The sequence below is a fragment of the Harmonia axyridis genome, chromosome 7 (genome assembly GCF_914767665.1).
Source record: "Harmonia axyridis chromosome 7, icHarAxyr1.1, whole genome shotgun sequence".
Taxonomy (NCBI): domain Eukaryota; kingdom Metazoa; phylum Arthropoda; class Insecta; order Coleoptera; family Coccinellidae; genus Harmonia; species Harmonia axyridis.
Window position 1 is genome coordinate 20,801,919 of NC_059507.1, and position 24,368 is coordinate 20,826,286.

At 33.2% G+C, this 24,368-nt stretch overlaps 1 protein-coding gene across 5 annotated transcripts in view; it reads left to right on the top strand.

The window, feature by feature from the left end:
• LOC123683889 (leucine-rich repeat-containing protein 24-like) overlaps positions 1 to 24,368 on the top strand; it is a 191,281-nt gene that overhangs the window by 3,404 nt on the left and 163,509 nt on the right. For all 5 annotated transcript variants that reach the window (XM_045622883.1, XM_045622887.1, XM_045622889.1 and 2 more), the window contains exon 2: positions 24,041 to 24,082. The gene's annotated coding sequence lies outside the window, so the exon portion shown is untranslated. The remainder of the gene's footprint in view (positions 1 to 24,040; positions 24,083 to 24,368) is intronic.

Sequence of the window (24,368 nt, forward strand, 5' to 3'; positions counted from 1 at the left end):
GCGAGGCATTGATATTCTTCAGTTCAAAATTCAAAAATAAGCCAAGGAGTGGCGACTTTTTAAATGAACGAGTGTAAGGATGAGCCTTCTGAACGAAAATTCCACATTATTTTTTCTAATTCACTGGTTTTTTATTGAAATGATTGGAATATTTTCATAAATAAATATCGTTTAGTGATTTTTGCGTTGAAAAACGTTGGTTGACAGAATTGGTTTCTGTATCATCTTCTGGATGATAATGTTAAAACGAGTGTTTAAGCTACAAACAAGACAAAATTTTCTTCAGAAATCTATCAGCCTCTATATTTTCACCTGATACGAATCTGGATAAATTGTAAAAGACGAAAGTGTTTCATTTAATTAGAGGAATATATGATTAAAATTAATCTGTACCTCTCTGCATATCACCAAATAACGAACGAAGAACATTTTTCATTCAAATTTGCCTATTTCGGATGAAATCGATGTTTTCATCGAAATTTATAAATAAATACTTTTGTTGCCATGCTACTCCGACATCCACGTTTTATTCTACACGTGCGATTTGTTGAGGACGTCCCTGTATTTAAACCTGTTTGTGTATATTGACCTTGAAATGAAAGGTGAGATTGCATTCAATGTTGTAGAAACACATGAACTTGCATATGTCGAGTTTACTCGATAAATTTGATTGGCTGCTTGCTGAAGCATGAAATATGGTAACTATATCGCATGGATCGTCTCAGCTTCAGATTCCAAGTGCAGAGATTCAAAGTCATCATTGTGGAACTATTGATTAAATAATTGATGATTTAATATTTATTGATAGATCTGAATTAATAACTGCAATAAACTATTCCGGAAATGTGCTTCAGATTTTTAAGAACGAAGATAAATAGGATTGAAATGAGAATCTAGTGTTATGGAATGGTATTATCAACTTATAAAATCAATGAGAATACATTACCAGACTCTATCCTTCGGAAACTACAGCAAATTCATCAAATAGATAATAAATTTTAACTTGATATGATCCAATAATTTTAAAGAAAAGTAGAGTAACTTTATTCATTTATTCCATTCACTTGCACATTATAAAAGTAGCATAAATCCAATATTTCTAAAGTACTATATCAATATTCATTCAAAACATCTCAGGATCTGAAACAAAATGAAAATATTAATAAAATTCAAGTTCAATTTGATAAAATCAACAAAAGATATTCAACTCAAGTATCAGGAACCATTTATATATCATGTAAATAATGTTAAAAGAGTCAAAAGACTGAATATTCAATTTTCATTCAAAATGATAAAAATAATCATTTATTTTATATTTCCTATGTTAATTTTCATGAAATAGCTTGTGATCTAGTGAATTACATCTAGATGCAATCTCAAAAATGTAATATTAGCTGAAATTCCTAATAAAATTGTAAAAAATGGATAGGGATAGGATATCGAATGATAAATCAGGGATTCCAAAGTAATTAATGTCTCAAACATACAAAAATGTATATATTTCTTTAGATTATAGTATAATTTAAAAATATGTAGTAGATTTTAGGAGTTATAGATAGAAATCTTTGAATATAAGGTCAAAGAAAGTGAATATTAAAAAAATTTCAAAATTGTATATAGAATATTTGAAAATTTTGTAACTTCGAATCGACCGAATGCAACATATGTGGTACCAAAAGATGGGGAATTAAATGAAGAAATTAACTAGATCAAGATTGAAGAAAGAAAACTTACCTCAAAAGAGAAAATTGCGAAAGCATCATATTTGGAAAATTTTTTGACATCCAAGGCAATCTTGATTTCAAGAAAAAATTGAAAATCTATATAAAGCCCAGCCGAATGACAGCTAATCAGTCAGTAAAAAACCATTGTTGAGAGCACATCACCTGACTCAAGAAATATACCTGAAATAATTGATAAACGAAAGAATTTATTTACGAAAATTTGCAAGATATTAAAATTGTTAAATACGTACCTGAAAATCATTGTGAGAAGAAGTGGAAAATTATTTAATCAATTTCAAGAAGAAATTTCCCTGGATTCAAGCAAGTTGAAGCAATATCAAATGGAAAATGGATTCAAAACAATGCAACTGAATTAATACGAATTAAGGTTATAATCCATTCGAGGTTAGGAGCATAGAAGACGATTACATACCATAACATAGAACACTGATGAGGTCGATGAAGATTTAAATACGTAAATATAAGATTAGATTAATATAAATTTAGTTATTAGATAAGAATTTCTTTATAGTTATTGAATTTCGAAAATATTAATTAAATAAAAAAAAATATAATTGAATTTGAATGAACCCTCCTGAGAAATATAGTCGGCGCAAAATTATAAAAGATATAGTATCAAATTTAGTTATTGGATCGAATCAATTTAAATCAAATCAACAACAACATAATCTCAACTTGAATATATATGATCCATAACAAATGTCGCCCAACGCGTGGCTTATATTAATTCAATTACAGCATTATTATATTAATTCAATTACAGCATTATTTTAAAAAAAAAAAAAAATTTTCAAATTAATACATAATTGTTGGAATCATATCATTGAATATATATAAAAAAAAAAATGGAAACAAGAAGTAAAACGAAAATTGGAGAAAAAGGGGATGAAGAAGAAAATGTAAGAGGAAATATGGAAATAAATGAAGAAAATAGAAAAGAACTGAATTTATGGGATATAATGAATGCAATAAAAAAATTTGAAGAAAATATGAGTAAAAAATTTGAAGATCAGTCAAAAAAATTGGAAGATCAGTCGAAAAAATTGGAAGATCAGTCGAAAAAATTGGAAGATCAGTCGAAAAAATTGGAAGATCAGTCAAAAATATTGGATAAAAATTTGAAAGAAATTAAAGAAGAAAAGAAAATTAATTTGGCAGATAAGATAATTGAAATGGAAAAGAATCTTGGGAATGTATTAATGATTTGCAAGGAAAGGTTATATACCAAAAGAAATAAAGTACAAAAAGAATCTTCAGCTGAATTAGATACAGAAAGTAAAATATATGAAGAGAATTTGGAGATTTGTGAAACTGAAGTTCACAATCTAACAGAAGGAAATCTGAGTATTATACAAAATGATATTGAAAAACAAAATGAGCAACTAGAAAACAATAAGCTTGAGATGTATAAAATTGCAAGAATTCAAAATGAGAAGTCGAATGAAAAATTGAAAATTTTAGGAGAGATCAACATGAATTTCAATGAAAAATTAATTAATCAGTATACAGCACCTTCAATAGAATTTTCAGAAAATAAAAACAAGATTGACCAAAATATATATGAGATAGGAAATCCACAAAATTCAATAGAAGACAAATATTATGAAAATAAAGAGATAATTCTGAATTATAACAGTATAAGTGATACTCAAGCAAACCCATCAGAACGATACATTCAAGAAGTAGTGAAATATTCAAGAAAACTTGTCAATGGAGAACAAAACAAATGGGATATACAATTAAACAGAGTGGAATTTTTATTGAATACAATGCATAATGCAATTAATGAAGAAACAAATTTATATTCAATGAAACAAGAAAGAAATTGTTACAGAACAAGTCATATAAATAATGAAGACATCATGAAGAAGGTAAATGTAAGATTGAAAAAGAATAGAAAAAGATACAGAAAGAAAATGGAGAGAAGGAATAGAAGGAAATATGTGAAGTTTAAAAAAAAAGGAGATTTGGTTATTGTACGATCCCACAGGGTAACAGACAAGCGGAATAAGATTTGTGCGAAATTAAAAACTCCATTCGAAGGACCATATATAATAGATAATGAGAATGGTTTGAACAGTTATGTATTAAAAGAATTAGAAACAGAAAGAATAAGAGGAATTTTTCATATTAATGATTTATATGAATTCATCCAGACAACGAATGAAAGTTAATTTAAATTTCAATCAAATTTGAAAATTTTGGAGAAATTTTAATATTTTAAATTTTATATTGAAAATAAAAATTATCAAATATTAAATTTGGGGAATTGTTATGGAATGGTATTATCAACTTATAAAATCAATGAGAATACATTACCAGACTCTATCCTTCGGAAACTACAGCAAATTCATCAAATAGATAATAAATTTTAACTTGATATGATCCAATAATTTTAAAGAAAAGTAGAGTAACTTTATTCATTTATTCCATTCACTTGCACATTATAAAAGTAGCATAAATCCAATATTTCTAAAGTACTATATCAATATTCATTCAAAACATCTCAGGATCTGAAACAAAATGAAAATATTAATAAAATTCAAGTTCAATTTGATAAAATCAACAAAAGATATTCAACTCAAGTATCAGGAACCATTTATATATCATGTAAATAATGTTAAAAGAGTCAAAAGACTGAATATTCAATTTTCATTCAAAATGATAAAAATAATCATTTATTTTATATTTCCTATGTTAATTTTCATGAAATAGCTTGTGATCTAGTGAATTACATCTAGATGCAATCTCAAAAATGTAATATTAGCTGAAATTCCTAATAAAATTGTAAAAAATGGATAGGGATAGGATATCGAATGATAAATCAGGGATTCCAAAGTAATTAATGTCTCAAACATACAAAAATGTATATATTTCTTTAGATTATAGTATAATTTAAAAATATGTAGTAGATTTTAGGAGTTATAGATAGAAATCTTTGAATATAAGGTCAAAGAAAGAGAATATTAAAAAAATTTCAAAATTGTATATAGAATATTTGAAAATTTTGTAACTTCGAATCGACCGAATGCAACATATGTGGTACCAAAAGATGGGGAATTAAATGAAGAAATTAACTAGATCAAGATTGAAGAAAGAAAACTTACCTCAAAAGAGAAAATTGCGAAAGCATCATATTTGGAAAATTTTTTGACATCCAAGGCAATCTTGATTTCAAGAAAAAATTGAAAATCTATATAAAGCCCAGCCGAATGACAGCTAATCAGTCAGTAAAAAACCATTGTTGAGAGCACATCACCTGACTCAAGAAATATACCTGAAATAATTGATAAACGAAAGAATTTATTTACGAAAATTTGCAAGATATTAAAATTGTTAAATACGTACCTGAAAATCATTGTGAGAAGAAGTGGAAAATTATTTAATCAATTTCAAGAAGAAATTTCCCTGGATTCAAGCAAGTTGAAGCAATATCAAATGGAAAATGGATTCAAAACAATGCAACTGAATTAATACGAATTAAGGTTATAATCCATTCGAGGTTAGGAGCATAGAAGACGATTACATACCATAACATAGAACACTGATGAGGTCGATGAAGATTTAAATACGTAAATATAAGATTAGATTAATATAAATTTAGTTATTAGATAAGAATTTCTTTATAGTTATTGAATTTCGAAAATATTAATTAAATAAAAAAAAATATAATTGAATTTGAATGAACCCTCCTGAGAAATATAGTCGGCGCAAAATTATAAAAGATATAGTATCAAATTTAGTTATTGGATCGAATCAATTTAAATCAAATCAACAACAACATAATCTCAACTTGAATATATATGATCCATAACACTAGTTACCTATCAAATGAAAACATAATGAAACATATTCAAAGATATACAGTGAAAATAATAGTAATAATACAGTTATACAATTTTCAAGTCACTAGTCACTATAATAAGAATAAGCTTATTTCGATTTCTACATATATTTTATATAATGAGATGAAGAAAAAAAGCAAAAATTTATTTGTTTGTGAAAGTATATTCAGATATTATTCGACTTTTATAATACTGACTACGACAAAATTTTTATTTTCAAATGCGAAATTTCAGAAGTCTGGTCAAGATTGTCTTGTGTTCAATAAATTATTTGAATGAATGGGATCATATTAAAAGTTGAGAAAACTACAGATATTTCATATTAAGCACTGTGTTAAGTCCGAATGTATTATTCTAATTATTATTTAAACAATTTGCATTCACGAATGTTCACACTTCAATATGAACCAGTGCAAGGATTAACTTCCTTCAAAGTAAAAAACCTGCAATAAAATCTATGAGGAAAGTGTTCTTCATCAACAATTTACCCATTTTATGGATTTTCCGCTAAAGCATTTATTGGTCACGCAACATGAAATGTAGGTCTTCTTTGAGCGGTGAGCAGGTAAATATCTCTGTTGAGAACCTCATTAAAATGACTATTCCTTTTAGTGCCTTCATCTACGCTATGTCGACATTCAATGGGTAGTTACAAAATTACACATGGCTGTAAAACATTCTTAAAGGGTATTCAACAAATCCTAATTTAGATACTTCTATAATACAGGGTGAATCTTAAAGTTGTACAAAACACTTTTCTCATTTACCATTTTTCCAGATTCTGAGATTCTTCTCAATTGAAGAGTTCTATAGGTTAGGGATATATTCTTCCGAGTATTCTTCAATTATAATTACTTCTAACCGAGCTTCTACCAGTATCCAAGTTATAGCCTATCGTTTTAGAAAATAAAATTATTCTAGTAAAACGACCATTTTGAAGATATTCAAGGTTGAATGTTAAAAAATCTTCATTCGAAGGACGTGCAAAACAAAATATTTATTCGAAATATTTCAGTATATCGTGACTGACATATCGCCATCCTACTAAGCGCTGTTGCCACTTTGTGCAACCGTAACGAAGTGATTTCCCCAATTTTTTTAAACTGAATATAAATATTTTCTGCAGGTAATTAGATTATATCATGAGTCAAGGCATCATACTTATAATACTTATAATTTTAAATTTGTATTTACGTTAAAAATCCAAATTGGGGAGTATCCTCCTTTCTGTTCGTATAACTCTCGGTATAACTCAACCGAGACTCAACTGAGTTGCTTGAAGGAAATCTTAATCGTGCATTTGTAGTAATACTACTGAACATAAACAATTTCAATTTGAAATTTTTTATGATCAGCTCATTCAAAAAAGTTCTCAAAATCTGTACCAACGGGAATTCAGAATAATTTTGGTTCATAAGAAATTTACGCACAATGAAAAGATCAAATCTCATGAACTTTATACAGGGTCTTTATAAATAATTGTAACATCGCCGTGTATTAACCGCTCATTTATAGACACAACGTCCACAAATCCAGAATGAAATAAACGATTTTTGATTATCAATTTCGAAATTTCATAATTTAAGATAGTTGCCACTTGCTTGTATTCACAAAAATTATTGAAGATTTCAGAGATCATTAAAATATAACAAACATCTATTCAGGATGTTCCTGAATTGAAGGAACAAGGAAAATGAGAGATCCCTGGATAATTGAAAAAATCCCATAAAAATGGGTCTCCAATCGCATTTTTTAAGAGATAAAGTCTGTTTTTTATGATTATTTCACTAGTTTATCGAATAGGTATTAATCTTCGTCACAGATTGAGTAAATAAGTACCAAAACTTATAATTAATTTATTCATCTTAGATCAGTAACTGTATCCTTGAAATAATTTGGATGTTACTGGGGATTACTAGGGAATTGTTTGAATTTTTTTCTCGGAATCGGTATCAGATGCGACAAAACATATAATGTGCAGTACTGGATCAAAGTTCCTCACTGTATTTTCTAAACTACCATTGGTTCACCAAATAAAAAATTCTGGATGAAAGAAGCGGGTACTGTACCAGAAAAAGATCACCCTTTATATTTGCATTCAAAATTATATCACATAGTGAAATCTTTAAATTAGTATACCTATGCCCGAGCCTATGCCAAAGTTGGATTGAATATTTTGTGAAGGGAAGGTGTTATGAGAAAAAAACTTGAAAAAATTAAACTTCAACAACCAGTATCTCGAAAATAAAGCGTTTGCGGGCTCATGTTGAAAGGATTTTTTTTCCTGAAATGATCCGAGGAATCTGTCACTTTCATTTGTACCTCCAATTTAAGAACACCCTGTTAATACCATGTATTGTCTATAATGAAGTATTCGTGCCAAAACTGCAGATCTTAGGGAGCAGGGTGTTCAAAATTCCCCCTACACACATAGTTCAGAATGGATCATCCACTTCCAGCAATAGGCAAGCTTACCGCTTCAACTTATAGACTACCCTAATAATACGTATGTTGTTCAAGACCAGGTGTTGTGGCATATGGCCCTTTTTTCCGGTTCGATTGGGCTCGTGTTGGCCCTAGCGAATAGTTTAATAGATGTGGATTTGTTGAGGATAAGGTTTCTAGTCAGCTGGCCAACGAAAAATTCGATGATGCCAAATCGAATCGAGGGGGGAACTCTATTGATATTGTTTTCGATCTGTCGATATGGTTTCCAGATAAAATTACGTGGTGTGAATGGAACAGATGACTAAGTTTGAGGGGAGTAGGGAAACAAATTATTTTTAGTGACAGTCATCGTGTCAATTTCTAGTTTTATAATTAGAAATGAGAGAGGAATAAAATGATTCAGAGAAAAACTGCAGGAGTTTAAGTTGCCTAAAGCAATCATCATTTTGTACACGGTGGGGTCATTCAAAGGCAATTACCTATAAATATAGTGGAAAATCATCAAAAAATACAGATTTTCTGTGGGAACTTTTAGAAGGTCACAGATCTTGTAATGTTGGGATGTGTATAATGAAATAATAATCAAATTTTGTGTCATAACACTTCGAAGTTTAAATAGCAAAGGAGTTGTTTGATATTTTCGTGATTATACATCTTTTTTATAGTCTGTTCAAGATTGTTTTGAATAATCGCGCAAAAGCTCCATATTTCATGCCAATGGTTTTCCCAATTTTTAAACGCTGGTTCTCCTAACCAATCTATACGATCTCGCCACACGTTCATCATGAATTTAGAATGAAAAAATAACCCTATTAGTGTCAATAAACTACAAGCCAAAAATGCTCCGTTCGGGATTTACAGGATGTTGAAATTCATTCGAACAACCAAATAGTTTCGGATAAGTTTAAATACAACATTTCATACAATAATTGCTCCAAATTCGGTCCATTACCTTTGATATACGCTTCCGAGCGTCTAATTATCGAGTTAACCAAGCTGAATTGTTCTAAGTTTGGCCTTATGGTAACCGATGCCGCATCAATTATCTCCATGAAAGATTCTCTGTCATTTATTTCATCACGGTACACCAATTGTTGTACCCTCAAAGATAAAAATCCAGGGACAACAGTTCTGGTGAGCGAGTTGGCCATGAAATAGGTCCACCCCGTTCAATCCATTTCTGAATAATTCGCATTGATGATCAATTATCTTTGAGCCAATAATTTTAATTTCTATGCTGATTTCATCTTTGGTTTAGGTTTTCAACCTGTGGAAGAATAGAGCTTTTTATTGATGAAAAAAAGTTTTTCAATTCAAGTTTAGCATCTTCTAAATCCGAAACGAAGCCGTTTTGACTTATAGTTTATTACAAAAACAAGAGTTATTTTAGAGTCAATCGTTGAGGGAACACCCTGTATATATCATTTCGTCGCAATGTTTCAACTTTTAAAATTTTAAGGCAGGAATTATCTTATACGATGAGGTTCGACTGATTGATGACGAACATCCTGTTAATTTCAAAACTCCAGATTCTATGGAAGTAAATATTTGCATTTTGATGAAGCATGACAATTTGAGGCCTCCTTCTGATGTCATATGTTTGACCAAAACCATAGTAAATTTAAGAAGATTATCGAAAAAGAAATACTCAATATTTCTTTAGCTACTAACTAAAGAACGACGGAGTTAAAATATTGGGAAAAGAAATGCTGAATATTTCAGTGATAACCCGATCAGATTGATATTTTCGTGTATACCGCCTGATTTTTTTCGAGTCAAATCAGTCAAAAATCTCGAAAAGGAAACATGTTACAGAAAAAAGTTTCGAATAAAAAGTTGATGGTTTTGAAGGGAAGTCCATTTATGCCAGAACCTCTTGCATTTAATTATCTCTCTCAAAAACATTAACCTTTCATTCGAAATAATTTTCCGTAAGATGATTTTTTTCAAAATTTTTACTGATTCAACAGAAAAAATCACCTGGTATAAAGGATAACCATTTAAAGCTTCCTGTAAATATTTCATGAAGAATTTCTTAAATGAACAATGAAAAAGCAATTGCACTCGTGTTTGGATATATTTTGCGTTAATTTCCCCGCAAAGTTTTCCATTCCATATTATCAAAGGCTAATAAAAACCCCAATATTCTTCATCTTCCTCAATCCAGCGCTTGAATAGTGACATTTACATGGAAACAAACACCAAGCGAATCGAACCGGAGGGGAATTTCTGGAACGTACCTGTCAAGTAATTGAAGCACAATTGAATGCAATTACGTCAGTTACCACATACATCGCCCGCTCTGGAAATAATTAACTTACAACCTGCCGAGTCCATTAAATAACCCGTTGATTACTAGAGGTATGCAGCAAAACATCTGGGGTTATGGGTCAAAAATTAGCCTGCTTACGTCGGGGTATTTCGGCCTTTGTATCGATCTGTTCGCTACAAATTGGATGAGGCAGTTTAAGAAGTTACTTCGGGGGCGTTGAAAATATTATACAAAATCCCTTAGCATCCCTGATTTACTAAATGATATCAGTCAAGAAACAATAATATTACCAAATAATTCTCATTAAAAACTAAAAATATACTTGAAGAAACTCAAACATTATAATGAAAATACAATTGAGGTTATAAATAACTATAACAGGTAGCAAAGAACAAAATATAATTAACAAATATGTGTACTGAAGAATGAAAACAAATTGCTTGAAAACTAGAAACAATAAACAATAAAATAGTATCTACATATAAGGTTTTCCAATAGGAATAATAAAATTTCAAATGGTTATAATGGCAACAATGTGTATTAGTTTTTTTCAGATGGATCTATTGTTCTTAAACTCCTATGGCTTTACTACTGCCAAGAAGTGTTCTACATGGTGTCCATATTTTCTTTTGGTTTTGAATTTTTAACCTTACTTTGTAGTTGTAACGAACTTCAAATTTTAATAACACGTTTTCTCATAAGAATGATACAATTGAAAATGATGTTTACGGTAACTACGGTATATTATTTATTGATATTTCTTATATCATTTGTGTTCTTTAGGTTATGGCATTTAATCATGTAAAAATAAATGCTTCATCAACGTTAAGGAGGTGTCAAAAGGTGGTCAAAATCAGTGTCCATTTTTCCTTGACTCCTTGTCAAGGGACCGGCGAGCTGATACCCGTGAGCAAAATTGAAAAAGAAACATAGACCGGTTACTTTAGAGGTCTATATAGGCGTGCAACTCCAGCAACGTCACAAACTTCCCCCAGCGTAGTAGTAGAAGATTCCGTCTCGATAACTGAATCCGACATAAGAACAGCATAAGACAAGCTCAAAAATAGGAAAAAGCCAGGCCAAGACGGTATTATTAACGAACTCCTCAAGTATTGTGGCAAAATATTGATTAACGAATTTACATTTTTATCGCAAAAATGATTCGAACATCAGTACGACGATCCAACCTTTCAAAAGAAGAAGAAGAAGAATAATGTACCCGGGAACTATAGACAGGCACTGAAATTAGTTAATAAAGTAATTACAAACAAGATAAATAATAAATCATACTATCTGACGAACAACAAGTGGTTTAGATCAGAGTGATTATGCACGGACGCAGTGTTTGTCATCAGGCAAATAACTGAAAAATCTACTATAAAAATAAGAAAGCATTATTTTGCTTTGGACCGAATAAGATAGGAAGATGTGGTGCAACTTCTGTATGATATCCATTATTTTTGCCTGAAAAACAAAGCTTCAATTACAATAACTGAAATGATCTAATTTAGGTCAAATATACGCCGTTTTGTTCGATTGTTGAGACCGTCGATTTTCTCAAGCTTCTGTTGAAGCGAATTTTTCACCAGCAAAATTGTTCGCCATGGACAAGAACATATGGTTATCACTTGGTGCGACTATATGGTGGATGCATAAGAACCTCCCAACCAAGCTTCCGGAGCTTTTGGCGTGTCACTATCGATGTGGGTGCCTGGCGTTGTCCTGATGGAACACAATTACTCTTCTATTGACCAAACCTGGCTACTTTTGGGCTATTGCTTCCTTCAGACGGCCCAATTATTGACAGTACAGTTTTGAGTTGACAGTTGTGCCATAGGGGAGCAGCTCATAGTAACATACAGCAAAACCTTCCTAGTCGTCAATCCCAGCTTCGCCATCGTTTCAGCCGACGAACCGCGTTTCCACCAATACCGCTTTCGTTTGATGTTGTCTTAAATGATCCACTTTTCATAACCAGTCACCAACCGCTTCAAAAATGGATCGATTTTGTTTCGATTCATTATTACAGATGAGATCCTTAGGAAAATATGCAAGCCAAAGGCTTTCCAATGAGAAGTAGAGAGGTGAAAATTTTATGCTATAATGATGATGCAGTCTTGGTGGTGGAAAATGAAATGATCTGCAAAGGCTCCTCTAAGCATTTTACACGGTCGCAAAAACATTGGAATATCAGAGTCTAAGGGCCAGTTGCATCATTTGCCTAAACATTGATTGAAATTTAAACATTGATTAATTTCTGATTTTTCTTGAGAAATTATAGAGTAATCAACGTTTAAATTTTTAATCAATGTTTAGGCAAATGGTGCAACTGGCCCTAAGACATGACTACATCAAAAACACCCCAGAGATGTAAATTGGCAGTTGATGACAGGAGAATACACCAGGAGATGAAGTTCCGTTACTTGAACATAGAAATTTCGAGCTTGGGCGACTTAAAATTTGAAGTAAGAGTGCAAGCTATCAAAGCAGTAAGAACAGCCGAACAACTGAATAACACAGTATTTAACAACAAATATCTGAGAACAGAAGCAAAGGAATGGATTTACAAGACTGCATTGAGGTCTATACTGGCATATGCATCAAGAACACAGCAAATTAATGAAGCTATAGATATGAGAATCATTCGAAGAATAGCCGGAGAACATAACGAGACAGGGCAAGAAGCGAAGACATCAGACAGGCTTACCAGATCCAGAATATCAACGAGTGGATACTGGGTAGAAAAGTTGAATGTCATTCCCAGAATCCACTCTTCGATATTCGGATAATATAGTCGGTATTTCTAGTTGAACTGTGAAAATTCAAAACGTTCTCTGGTGTAATGCTTTGAATGAATAAATTTGAATTTGAATTGCTATATTGTCCGAATGATGAAGGTTGCCAGAGACAACTCACAGTCGGGATGGCGAAGCACACACCTACATATACATCCCTTCAATCAAAGATATGTTGGAAAGTGAAATGTTCAAATAATCGCATCATTCTATATTTATTCAATTGATGTGAATCCTTATCCATTCCTCCTAGCATTGATACCTATATACCATATCAAGAGGTTTTATTGACAACTCTATATATAGTGTGCGTTATATCCCCATAAATCACAACTTGCTGCCTTTACTGATTTACTGAAACAGCCACAATCTTGTCCACAGAATTTTTGGAAATTAATTCAAATGACATTGTCCACCAACTTTTTTTGGTCTTTTCCCTATTCACCTTTTTTCGGACGATACGAATTGAACCCCATCCAAAGACCAATGAGACACACCTCTAAAATCAGTCCAACCATTCCGATCGATACTTTACAGTAGTCGTAACAGCTTCAAATCGACTTGTCGACATCCCTCAACTCATTCTCCTCGATATCGACAACCCTGATCTCAATGCTCCATAGATTTTAGAGTTCGGCCGTTTGCCGAGAAGAAACGTTGAAAAAGATGAGGTAATAAGACGAATCTAACGACGTATTCTATCGAGTCGTTCGGGCATTCGTGAAAGGGACATCATTACACGGTTCCCCCTACAGGATGATTGTGAAACGTAACGACAGTCTTAGTCTGGCATAAATCGAGGTTGCCGCATCAACAAAGTGAAGTAATGCCTGAGGAGTGTAGACGTTGGGTCTTCATTGCTTTTATTGCTGAGATAAAGGAAGATACGAGGGTTTGTTTGATGGATAGGTTTCTGGGGTACATGTTCGTTTTCGATCTTGTGGTTTTGCTTGATTGATACAAGGAAGAGAAGGGAAATAATTTTCGGTAGTATCGTCCTGGTTTCCATTTCGAGATATGTCAGATTGAATCGAGGATTCAATTCAGGTATTAGTGCTTCAGTTGCTTTAACTTCTTGAGGCAGATGTCATAAGTGTGAAAAGAAAAACTTAGACCTTGGAAGATTGAATTGATGGTAACAAGATGGATATTATTTTATTCAGTAGAATACGAATTGTTTGTTATGTGTAGAAGGGACTTATTTCTAGACTCTATTGACGTGAATTCATCATGTTGCTAGCGCAGAAATTGATCAAGAGAAGTAAATTTCAGTTGTGCTTTCGAACTGTTACAACAATTTTCATCAATGGCACAATTGTGTATCAAGTAGTTGAAGCGATACTTTTTTAGACGATTTTATAAATTGTTGGTCAAGGCGTTAGGTCAAAGCCAACAAACGGTGGACTTCAGAAATGTACTTTTACTACGAGATGCACATAGTATTCGTTTCCTTGACAATCGATTTATTTATCTTTGTGACAAAAGCCACATAACAATCACTCATTTCGGTCTTAATTTTGAAATGATCAATGATGATAAATTTTTAATTCCAGAAAAGGTACCTCCTCCGGCGGGACTCGAACCCGCAACCTCTGAATCACTAGTCCAATGCTCCACCAACTGAGCTACTCAGGATTATGCTATTGTAATTATTATGCTATTATGATTAATTTCACGTCAACCAATTTTTCTAACGATGATAAAGTTCAGATGTGCGGAGCACTACCAAAATTGTAGATGCTTCTTGAATTTTTTGCCGAATAATTCAAAGGATTCATAGAAAACGCTTACAAATGTTTCATGGATTCAATCCAAGAAAAAATAACCACCTACCGATCTAAAAATGTGATGATTGCATACTATCATTATACAGGGTGTTTCCTAAACATGCGGCAAATATTCAGGGGGTTGTTCCTTGGACTATTCTAAGAATATTTTGTCCCTTGATGATTTTTGAAAAACCTATTTGTTTCGAAGATATAGGGGAAACAAAATTTCAGATAATAACATTTTATTATGAAAAATTACATGAAAATTCAACTCAACCTACAAAAACTGTTGAAAATGACCACCTCTAGCCAGCATACAAGCATCCAATTTTCTCCTCATTGACTGCCGAACCCTTTCAAAAACACCAGGATCATTTCTTATTAAGTTACACCCAGCAATGATCCGATTTCGCAAGTCTTCCTAACTAAAATGCGCTGGTGCACCATCGTGCATAAACCACATTGCATGTCTTATTGCCAATGGTACATCCTCCAAAAACAGAGGTAACGTTTGTTCTAAAAAGTTGCGATACACGTCCCCGGTAAGTCTTTCTGGTAAAAATATCGGCCCTATTAGGCAGTCACCCACAATACCAACCCAAACATTCAATGAGAACTGATGTTGAAAACGATCTTCAATTACCTCATGTGGATTTTCGTCGGCCCATACATGGTTGTTATGAAAATTTCTTATTGCATTTCTTGAGAAATTCGCTTCATCGATAAAAAGAATCAGCGTCAGTAATTGAGGAATTTGAACTAATGTGGTTAAAAGCCATTGACAAAATGCAATACGTGGGGGAAAATCAGTAGGAATTAGTGCCTGAACGCTTTGCATATGGTATGGGTATAACAAATTGTCTTTAAGAATTTTCCAAACAGTCTTATTACTCACATTCAAAGTATTGGAAATTTTTCGAGTAGAAGTAGAAGTAGAAGAGATCGAAGGTCTTCTTCGATCATGTCCAGCACATTCTCTTCCAGTTCCACCGTTCTTACTGTGTTTGGTTTTCCTGGTCCCCCCATTTTTTTCAATGCGCCTGTTTCATGCAGACGTTGATGAATATTTTGAAACAATTTTCTGTCAGGAATATTACGTCCAGGAAATCGTTCAATGTACAACCTCCTAGCTTTTAATGAATTTCCATCAGCAAGTCCATAAATGAAATGCATGTCAGTCATCTCGGTGTTTGTATAGCGATTCATAATAGTCAAAGATAAAATGTTAATTGCTAATACATCACAAAACGAATTCAGATGAAAACCGTGTTTAATCTGTATTCCTTTACCATCTGCACTTATCAATTTTTAGTCAAAAAACTGGCCGTTTTTAGTAATTGGAATGTTGTTAAACAAATTTAAAAATAAATTGTACCTACTTAGTAATCACAGTGCGGTACGCATTTTTATTTAAACTATTATTAATTTTAAAAATATGAAAAATGTTGTTCGCCCTGTATCTTCGAAACAAAGAGGTTTTTCAAAAATCATCCAAGGACAAAACATGCTTAAAATAGTCCAAGGAACAACCCCCTGAATTTTTGCCGCATGTTTAGGAAACACCCTGTATATTTGTCTACGAAGTTGAAATCATATACATTATGTTTGAATCACTGTATATTGAAAGCTGCTTTCAGAAAATCAATGTTTCCTCATTTATTCACAACTTTAACAGTTGAAATTGTTTGTATGATATTATTGTCCGAATTAAATCGTTAAAAAATGCCCTTTGCGGAAGAAATGATGCATTCTATTAGGAGAAAAGCACTTTTGTAGTTCGACTGACTGTATAATATAGGCTTGCCAAAAAAAAATCAAACATTCACTCCTAATAGAAAAAACTACTATAATGTGCACCTTATCTAAAAAAAAAGTGAAACTATAAAAAAACAATAATTATAAACATCGAACTCAATGTTGTGTTGAAATGTTAAAACAGTATCATCACGATGCTTATATTGAGTTTTTATCTTGGGCTTTATAAGGCGATACTGAACACGATGAAAAGAATTCTGATGCGTGGAACTATTACACACGTAAGTATACGTTTTCTCCGAGAATCTCGCATTATTTCAACCACTTTTACTTTTCAATGAAACTAGAACTTTCCACATTGTTTTACTCCGTTCTCATTGCCTTTTCTGTAGCAAGACTGGTTGGAATTTGCAATAAATTATTCGTTGAAAGAAGCCAACTTGAAACTCTCGGCTGTTTTACCTGGAAATGATGGACTTTTGTTCGTGGTGAGATTGAGGATAACAGGTGATTTACTTGTGTGTAACTCTCGATTTCTGCTTCTGCCAGGTAAAAGCGTACCTTTCTGTTGAAAGAGCGTTTCTTTCGTCGAGTGATGAAAGATAGCTCAAGTGTGGCATGAAAAGATGATTCCCAATCCAAAAAAAAATATTGGATGGTTTTCAGTCGGGTAGTTTCTGGTTGATCGTTTTCAATGATAGACTCGCTTATGTTCTGCATAGCGGTCAAATAACGTTTTGGGTAACTACAGAATCTTCAGTTATACTATTTCCAAATTGATATTAATTGATGTTAGTTTTGATACTAGCCAAAAATAAAGAAATAAATATATATTTAACGGCCAAAATACAAATTTAGTAATCAAAATTTGATCTGACGCAGAAAATTATCTGAAATTATGCCTTAATCAACTTTCTTACACTTAACAATGGTCAATTATCTGCTCTAAATTCCTTATTTTATTCTTGGAATTTATTTCAACCGTTCCCTCCCATACCTGCTCAACTCCCACTAAGTCAGGAACATCGTTTCTTGATCGTACTCAATTAAGTTTACTTTTGATTTTTTCTTATAAAATAGTTGTCCTACCTTTATGAGTAATTTGTTTGATAATATAGTATGGAAGCACTAAACTAGAACAATCACATCCACCAGCTGATTTAGTTGCTTCAATAAATGATGCCAAGCTTTTTGTTATGTATATGGAGAATGAACCTTACAAGAAAGCAAAACAACTATTTTTCACATTCTTAAAAAGCTTATCTTGCCTATTTTGGCATTTATTTTGGATATCAGGATAATCTTGAACTCCACATTGCGTTTATAAAATAAGTGTTGAACATATGACGTGACAGTGTATATTTGTAAAGTAGTACATTTGGTGTACTATAAGAGAGAATCGCAAAACCATAATGAAAATTGCTACTTTTGTCTAGCTTATATTGAAGACATTGATATAATAAACAGTCATAAATGGACATACCCTGATCTATATTCTGCAAGGAGACATGTAACACATTTGGAAAAAATACTCATTCCATCCTTCAACAGTCATCCTGAACTTCCAGAAGAAGAAAAAGAAACATCGTCTGATGAAGTTTTAATAATTCAATCGGACGACGGCAGCGAATTTAAAGCAGATTCAACAACTCTGCAGTGTTTCAATCACAAATAATTGAACGATTTCAGAGGAGACTCGAACCTCTCGGAAGAATCTGCTAAAATACTGACTTGATATTCAAGCTATTTGACTTGGACTTGACATGAAATCAACTCAAGTTCAAGTCAAGTAGTAGTTTCTCAATGTCAAGTCAAGTATTTATTCATCAAGTACTTGACTTCCTTGACATTGAGAAGCTATTACTTGACTTGAACTTGAGCTCATATCAAGTCATGTACCTTGAATCTCAACTCAAGCCTTGAATCCCTATGAGATACTTGGATCCAGATTGACAGAAAATATTCTACTCCAGCCAGCATCAAGGTACATCGATGGCAACCAAATGACACAAAGGCTAGTTACCAATGTTTACTAGAGACCTTCAAAAAGAGCCCTGATGACAGCGCGTTTTTCTGTTCTCAACCCTCAACTTATAGATTCCTCCTAAAAAATAAATCATAATGTGAAATCTGCAGTTTTTCCAATCAGGAAAGGACCCAACGGATCAATATCTATTCCCAATCCTCCCGATCAACCCCAGAATCAAGAATTCCAAGACTCTGACATGTTTTAAGGATAACGAGAAAGGACAGAAACGCCGAAAATTGTTAGGGAAAGGGACAGTTACGCTGATCGCATTACTGCATTATTAAATCATGTCCCTTCGACTAATGTCGTTCGATAAACAACGTCGGAAAACGCTGTCACATTATCATACGATTGATACAGAAATGGCTTTTGCCTCAACTTCGAACGGTCAGCGGACATTATCGCCGACGTGTTTCTGTGCCAATTTTCGCATAAATGAATTTTGAAATGCGTGCGATGATTTATGACAGAATGGTTTTTCGGGGTCCGATTTGTATATCCATCAATTCGTACCATCTCTTGGATTATTTTATTGCATTTGGAGTGGAAAGGACCACTCCCCGCAACAAAGGGGAATTGCGAGGGAAATTGGCTTTCGCTGACTTTGCCCGAATTTTAATATGATGTAGAACTCGTGATGATCATCAAATACTCTCATTTACTCAGCGATCTGAATTCAACCGTTTAGATATCTGGGGTGTTAAAATTAACTTTTCTAAAATTTCAAATCACCATTGTACACAAGCTTTTTCGAATATACTCGTATTAGGTGTACAACTTTGCTTCCGCCGTTTTGCAATAGATGGCTTAAGTAGTAAGTGATAGTCGAGATAAATAGATCGTATTTGTAAACAAAACGCCATCGAAATGTTAGTCGTTTTGTGTCTACATCAAAAAGTTATTCTCAAATGAACATGTCAGCCTTTGAGCCAAATTCCCGTCATTTGCGGGAGGTTTAAAAGTTTCTGGCTCATCGAAAGCTCTTAAATACCCATGGTGAGGCCGCTTTTAGTAAAAAAATGTGCCGATAGTGGTTTCAACGCTTCAAGAAATGTGATTTTGACGTCGAATACCAGGGATTTATGCATCGCATCATGAGTGGAGAGGAAACATGGCTTCATTACGTTATTCCTAAGCGCAAAAAATCAGGGGGATGTTCCGGTAATGCTTACACGTCGACGGCCAAACCGAATATTCACGGTACCAAGGTCATCATCAGTATTTGGTGGACCAGCTCGGAATTGGTGAAACCGACTGAAACCATCACAGACGATCATTATCAAACGCAATTAATGCGTTTGAGCCGAGCATTGAAAGACAAACGGCCGCAATAAGACATATTTGGAAACTTTGAAATGGAAAGTCTTACCCCACCCGCCGTATTCTCCAAACGTTGCTCCCACGGACTATTACTTGTTTCGATCAATGGCACACGGCACGGCTGACCAACATTTCCGGTCTTAAATGCATAACCGGAAGTTTATAATAAAGTCCCGAATTTTGTAAAAAAACGGTTAAAGCAAAGTTGTACGCCTATGTATGATGTATGATGAGTGTGCATCAAGTGACCGAATACCTTTTGTGACCACCTGTATATTTCATTTACCAATCTGCCGAGTTAACTTCCACCGTGAACGCCGTGATCTATCGAATTGTTATTCCGGAATCTCAGGCATCTAGATATATGCAGTTTGATAAGCGATATATACAGAATAGATATGTCAGCTTAATTCAGGGGATGTGAACATCATCAATCACAATTGATATTGATATCCCGATAAAGATCTGAAAATGATTAAATTTCACCGTTCAATTTCTTGGAAAGCACCAAAGAACTTGATATTTTTGAAGTCGCCCTGTATATCCTCAGTGCTTGCAGTAATCATTTTTCTTTATAGTAGACTAATCAATTGTATGAACAATTGATGCATTCTCGATAAGGTTATATTGACGCAGCTCAAAATTATTATTCTATAGATTCACGCAAAAAACAAAAGCTTCGTACGAACAATTTTCACGATTCGTCACAAATGGCGCTGTATTCTAATATGAATTTTCCGTCGGAAAGAACTTGTAGTATTCGTTCCATTAATCCTTTTCAATTAATGGGTATATTGAACCAGAATACCAAGAACAAATAATTTCGCCATTTCCAAATGATCAACGGCAGTACATGTACTGAGAACAAACAGTTCAACAGGAAATCATTAAATGAACTAAAACTGAGTAAAAATGTTCATTTCATCAATAGTATTGATACCCTTATAGACCTCACTGATCCATGCGAAACATTAGAAAGTAATTAAGAAGTGATAAATGCAGCCAATGAGTATAACCAATAATGCCTCCGAAGTGGAGCCTGGACTATTCAGCCAATAGGAAAAACTAAATCGAAATATTCTTGTCACAAATGGCGCTGTATTCTAATATGAATTTTCCGTCTGAAAGAACTTTAAGTAGTCGTTCTTTCAATCCTTTTTAATTAATGGATATTTTGAACCAGAATACCAAAACAAAAATAATTTCGCCTTTTCCAAATGAACAACGGAAGTACATGTATTGCAAACAAACATTTCAACAGGAAATTTCATGTGAATGATTCATGGAACAGATACCTTTCAGTCGTTCAAACGGAAACTTTAGATTCGATTCTAGAAAACTTCTGTTTTCTTTGCTGTTAAGTACGAATCTGTTATTATAAAATAACATTTGAAATTCTGAAGTTGTTTTCCGTCCCTCTCTCCACTAGGGCGAAATATGTAGACCTTCATTTCAATTTTTACTGAAAACATTTTTGACTGATTCTACATAAAAAATTCACCCAGTCTAATAATTTCTGTCATTAATGAATAGGTATGCGTTTCAGATAAATAATATATGTATTATCAAAAAAAAATATACAGAATTTATGATGTTCTCATAGACATCAATCTTTGCAGACACATCTACAAACTGTTTGGAATTGACTGTGACCATTCACATTTTTTTTCCATTATCTATAAAACATCCATAACTCTGTTCAACATTTTAATGGCCCCTGGCTGATAAAATGAAGACAATATTTTTTCGGCTCCTTCTGAAATCCGATTAATCAGAGATGATTAATGTACCCATGAAATATTCATTCTTGTATCTTTAGTCAGCATCCATTTCATCCTCTGAAGACAAATTACCCGGATTGATGGCAGATGAGGCGAATTGAAAATTTTCCAGACGACGTGATACGTCCATATAGCGGTTTTGACTGCAATACGCCGCCGTTGGAAGATATAGGGGTGCCTTGGGTTTATTATTAGATCCCCTTAGATAAACAACAAGGGAAACGCATCTAGGCTCACTAACCAGAGACTTAGGGATAATACAGAGGGAGTAATAAGAGTTATGTCTGAGTTTGGGATTGCTGAATGATATTTTAAGTGATTTATACCGCTTTGAATGTCACACGAAGGCTTATTCTGAATTTGAATCAACTGGAATGAGATAGATTAATATTATGCTGGGTATTATTATTCCATCGAAGGATTGGTTGTTTATGGAAAATGTTTTCCCTTGATCTGGAATCATAGACTCGAATGTACGCATAGTAATAAGTTCACCTTCTTCTTCAAACTATTTAACACCAATAACAAAAGATATTCGTAAAGCTAGTTGTCTGAGTCGTTTGCAAAGTCACTATGGGGGTAATAATCTTCACATCTCCGAACTTGAGGCTTTTCTTTAACTTTAAACAGTTACACAATAACTGAAAATTACCAACCAATGTGTGTGACACTATGTTTCCTTGTTCTTGGCTTCTGAATAAGGCTATTATCTTCCGAGAAATTCCAATTTACCAGGTACACAGCTCGCATACCAAATTGTATCATTATTAAACAATCAACCTGAATTCATCTTTTGTATAAAAACAAATCATTAACGCCTGAAATTTCAAGTCTGATCATGACTAACGCCCATCCTTAAAAGCTGAAATTTATTTGGGGCCATTTACAACACAAACTCGGATAATCGTATAAGTTGAAGATGTTACTGTCGGATTTCACATATGCCTACTTATGCGTTTCGTCCCTGGCACACACACACCGGACTCATCAGTGTGACATTGGTATATTTGTGTGTGCCGTGTTACAGACGCTTGGGGAATTTATTATTATCGGGAGCCGCCGGGACTCGAACCCGGAACCTTGTCACATCTCGGTGAGTGAGTCTACACTCTTAAACTCTAGGCCACCGAGTGCCGTGTTTATTGTTGCTATGTGGAGCTTTATGAGAAGCTGCCACATTACAAAGACACGCAGACCAACAAGCTGACATGAAACCAAAGTTGTTCAGAATGGTCTGAAATTTGAGAGCGGAAATTTTGTATTCTGAACCATAATTTTTTTCATTTCAGGAGTGACCACAAGGTTTCTTCTGCTTTCGGAGGATTTGAATGCTATATAGTAGTCAACTCTCGTATATAAGTTTTCCATTCACAGAAAACTTCATTTTTTTCAAAACAAATTAAATTTTCAATTACGAATAATGACATTTTATGGAATGTCGAATTTCGTTATCCAAATATCGACTTATAGTGTCTTTTTATGTTTTCCGAAAGTCATACACTACTCCATCAGAAATTTTGGTATTTCCAAGTTTTTCCGTCGGTTTTTCGATGATTCTTGAATTTTAGTATTCAGAATAAGAATAAATATGCAAAGATACAGGTAATCTATTAATATAACTATCCGGACTGATGGCGGGATATGGTGAAATATTTCTATTTACTATAAAATACTTGATTGATTTTTCGATCTGGCTACGTAGCTGCTTTTTTGGTATGATGGTCTTTAGGATGCAAAATCATTTTCTTCATAACTCGGCGTATCATTATAGACTTTAAAAGTAATTGGAGGAAAACATTTTATTGCAAAATATTCATCTTTTTTTATATGAGCCATAAAATTTTCCCAAAAGTCATAGTCTAAATCATTGAACGAACTAAAACTGAGTAAAAATGGTCATTTCATAAATAGTATTCATACCCTTATAGACCTGACTGATCCATGCGAAATATTAGAATGTAATTAAAAAGTGATAAATGCAGCCAATGACTATAATCAAAACGCCTCCGAAGTGGAGCGTGGACTATTCAGCCAATAGGAAATACCAAATCGAAACATTCTTACTTCAAAGACGATTTGCTAAATACTGTGCTTTATTTGAGAGTATTGTCCGGCAATAATTTCCCTGGCTCCAAGGAAATTTCTGATAACTTAGACTACCCTTGTATAATTGCAACATTCTGGCTTCCTCCAAGTCTCTTTGGATATACTAACTATACCTGCACAAACTCTGACTCAAGAAATAAGACAATTTTCTTATCAAATTTTATTTGTGTTTCAGATTCGACAAACCTGAGGAAATCCAAGACACTTAACATTGTGGGTAAGTAAATCGTGTTCATACAATAAATGTCGAACTCAAAATTTCTATCTAATAAATAACAATTCTTTTCGCCACTGTGGCTCCAGAACTACCAATGTTTCAATTAATAGAGTGGTCCCTACTATAGTTGAGGACGAAACAACTGATAAACCACGAAAAAAAGCTCGAAATCATCTTCATTTTTAAATAATCTGACAGTGCAATAAAATTTCGAGGAAATTTCAGCCAATCTATTCGGTGCGCCTTTATTGGAAAATCAAAAGTAGGGCTATCCAGTGATCCCTGC